The sequence below is a fragment of the Gracilinanus agilis genome, chromosome 4 (assembly GCF_016433145.1).
Source record: "Gracilinanus agilis isolate LMUSP501 chromosome 4, AgileGrace, whole genome shotgun sequence".
In the NCBI taxonomy this organism is placed as follows: domain Eukaryota; kingdom Metazoa; phylum Chordata; class Mammalia; order Didelphimorphia; family Didelphidae; genus Gracilinanus; species Gracilinanus agilis.
The window spans coordinates 477,543,592-477,547,776 of NC_058133.1; positions in this window are offsets into that span (position 1 = coordinate 477,543,592).

The following is a 4,185-nucleotide window of genomic DNA, read 5'->3' on the forward strand; positions in this document are numbered from 1 at the left end:
TTAAATCTTTAGCCCCTTTATGACCCTTGACAATCACTTTTTTTTTTTTTAATTTTAAACCCTTAACTTCTGTGTATTGACTTATAGGTGGAAGAGTGGTAAGGGTAGGCAATGAGGGTCAAGTGACTTGCTCAGGGTCACACAGCTGGGAAGTGTCTGAGGCTGGATTTGAACCTAGGACATCCCGTCTCTAGGCTTGGCTCTCAATCCACTGAGCTACCCAGCTGCCCCCGACAATCACTTTTTAAAAAGTGACTCAGTCAAAGTTTTTAAAAATCACTAAAACAATAATAGTTTTAGAAACATGAAGGACTTGATTTCACTCATTACCATTTTGGGGGATTGTCTTCATTTGACTCATGTTTCTCTTGAGTGCTTTCAATTCAAATGTTTTTTTTACCGCCATTTATACTAAGAAATTCTGAACTTTACTAATACCTAATAAAATGAGCGTTTTCATATATATTCTAAAAGAGGACAGCATTGCACATGAAACCATTATTCAGTGTAGCTTTATTTTACTTTTTAGGTAGACATAAATGCAATATGTGTCTTTTTAAAAAAAATATTTTCTTTTTAAATGGTCAAGCATTAATTTTCTTTCCCACTTCCCACCATTTCAGAAAAGAAATGAAGTAGGCAAAGACTGAAGGAAAGAGTGGAAACTGGGAATGAAGGAAGGGAAGAAAGAAAAGTAGGGAGAGAAGGAGGAAGGAGGGAAAGAAAGGAAAGAAGGAAAAATGGAGGAAAGAAAGAAGAGAGTAGGAAGGAAGGGAAGGAAAGGAAAGGAAAAAGGAAGAGGAAGGAAAGAAGCAAGAAAGGTAGAAAAGGAGGAAGAAATAAAAAAAGGGAAGACTAAAGGAAAGGAAGGAAGAGAAAAGAGGGAGAATAAGAGGAAGGAAAGAAAGGAAAGACGAGAGGAAGGAAGGAAAACAAGAAAGAAGGGTAAAGGGATGAAATAAGGAAAGGAAGGCATAACAATTAAAAATGTGTTTAACAGGGGGCAGCTGGGTAGCTCAGTGGATTAAGAGCCAGGCCTAGAGAAGGGAGGTCCTAGGTTCAAATCTGACCTCAGACACTTCCCAGCTGTGTGATCCTGGGCAAGTCACTTAACCCCCATGGCTTAGGCCTTATCACTCGTCTGCCTTGGAACCAATACACAGTATTGATTCCAAGATGGAAGATGAGGGTTTAAAAAAAAATGGGTTTAACAAATATTTATGAGTTAAAATGAGATTGTTGTGGTTGTAGCTCATAAAATTAACTTCTTAAGTAAAAAAAAAAACCTACTGTTAGTAGCTCTTAATAATTTAATATAATGTAAATATAGCAAAAGAAAGAAATATAAGAGGGAAGTAGAAAATATCACCTAACTAAAAATACTCTAAGTCCTAATCCTAGTGCTTCCAGGCAAATGCAAATCTGAATGTGAATCTCACTAGAATACAAAATCTGAATTGGGAAGCAGAAATCTGAAGAGCCAGAAGACACTGAAAAAAACCAATGGTGAACTCTCAGCACACACGGGTTTAAGACCACCAAGAATCTCACTCAGGTCCCAATCTCCACGATCTCCAAGTGGAAGTTCTATAAACTCTTCAATAAGGGTCTCACTTGTGTAAGCCTCTTCACCCAGAAAGCATCCAGTGCAGAATCCTCCTCCAGGAGAGTCTCCTCTCTGAAAAGCCAAGGAATGAATTAATTTTCATTTTGGTCTCGCTTTTTAAAATCCTTTTCCCATGTCACTTCCTGTTGCTCCCCCATTTCATTGGAACCAATCATAATTTCCCAATTTTCCTAGCACTGGGGTGGGGTTGGGTTGTAGCCTTTGGAGGTGTGAACTTTTTCTAATAAGTGACTGTGAACTCTTTTACTTTGTGACTTACTAAATGTTAAGTAGGGATACTTTAAGTTCTTGATTAATTAACTCAAAATAGACAAAGGGAGAGTTAATTCTCTCTTCACAAAGGAAAGGAAAGATGAAGGGAAGGAAGGAAAGAAAGGAAGAAAGGTAGGGAGGAAAGGAAAGAAAGAAGAAAGAAGAGAAACTGAATTCTAGGATCACATAAAACTAAGCAAAACATTCCAACATTGGTCAGATCCAAAAATGAGTTTATATTGTTCATATTAATTCATGTGCTTCTTTCATGAGCTGGGTACCATTCTTCATCATTCCTCTGGAATCATGGTGGATAAGTTAGTTTTTTTAGTTCTTTGGCACTCACTACAAAAAAGAGATGCTATCAATATTTTTGTTAATATGGGTACTTTTAGTTTTTCTTTAATTTGTTTAGATCTAGTAATGGTATTCTAGTTAAAGGGCATAAACCATTTCATACCCTTTTGGGACATAACTTCAAATTGCTAGACCAACCTAAATCTCCACCAAAAAAATTCGTTCGTGTGCTTGCTGATGAATAGTCAGTGCCTTAACCTTTTTTTTTTTTTCATTTTCCCTATTTTTTTGGGTCACATTTGTAAATCTGGTGGGTGAGAGATGAAGCCTGAGTTTCTTTAATTCTTGTTTGTTTAATTATTTATATTAATTATATTAATATATAATAATATATATAATTATATTCATATAATTATAATTAATTAATTATAAACAAATATTAAATTTGTTTAATGACTTAAGAGTTAAAAAGCTTGGCTATTGGTAGCTTTTTTTTTTCTTTTGAGAACTGCTTGCTTATAAACTTTGATCATTGGTCTATTTGAGGAATATAGGCAGAGAATAAGCATTTGTATAGTATCTATTATGTACTAGGCGCTACGTTAATCACATTACAAATATTTTTTTCTTTTAGTCCTCACAATAGTCCTGAAAGGTTGGTACTACCATCATCCCCTTTTACCACGGAGAAAACTGAAGGAAGAAGGTGATAAGTGACTTGCCTTGGGTAAGCTAGTAAATATCTAAAACCAAATTTGAACTTAAAACTTCTTGACTCCATGACCACTCTCTTTTCCCTATCACCTAGTTGTCTTGCAGCTAAAGTATCACTACCACTTACTTAGAAATGCAACAGTACCTTTTTGTTGTCGATATTCCATTTACAATCATAATTTGGCTTGGCTTTGCAACATGTATTATTTTGGATTACAGCTGGAGATTGTATGCTCTTTGTCATAATATATTTAGTTAAGTTCTCTGATTTCTTATGGATACAGAGTAATGGTGAGCTTTTTAAAATAATGTTCCTGGGGGCAGCTGAGTGGCTCAGTGGATTGAGAGCCAGACCTAGAGATGGGAGGTCCTGGTTTCAAATCTGGCCTCAGACTCTTCCTAGCTGTGTGACCCTAGGCAAGTCACTTAACCCCCATTACTTAGCCCTTACCACTCTTCTGCTTTAGAACCAATACATAGTATTGATTCTAAGATGGAAGGTAAGGATTAAAAAAAATATTTTGCCCTTACCACTCCTCTGCTTTAGAACCAATACACAATATTGATTCTAAGATGGAAGGTAATGGTTAAAAATTTTTTTTTTATTAAATAAAATAATGTTCCTTCATGGATGAAGATCTTTCTCCTAGCAACTTTAACATTTTGTTGTTTGGTACTGGAATTGTGAAATGTTAACACTACGTGATCAGGGTTTTAAGTATGGGGCTTCTCTCTGGAATTATTCTGATTTTATACAATAGTTATTTATTATCTATATTAGAAAGTTATGGTCAATTTTTATACTATTCCATGCAGCACAGTTTTTTCATATTCTCTCAGAAGACGTATCATTAAGTTATTATTTATTGCAATAGCCCCCTAACTGGTTTCTCTGCCTCAAGTCTCTCCACATTCTGATTCATCTTGCACAAAGCTGTCAAAGTGATTTTTACCAAATCACGATATTGATCATGTTGTCCCTTTGTCACTAATCAGTAAACTCCAATGGCTCCCTAGGATCAAATATAAACTCCTCTGTTGGGCTATGAAAGCCTTTCACCTCCTGACTCTTTCCTATCTTTCCAATTTTCTTCCAAAATTCTTTCCTCACCCATTCTATGGTCTAGTTATGCTGGTCTACTTGCTGTTCTCGACAGTTAATGTGTCATCTCCTGTCTCTATGCCTTTACATTAGCTATCTATTCCCGATATTTTAAATTTTCTCCTTAGAAGTCCTCCTCTTTCCAAGTTGAACTCCAATGCTTCATTTTATAGAGTGTTTTTCCTGCTTTCAA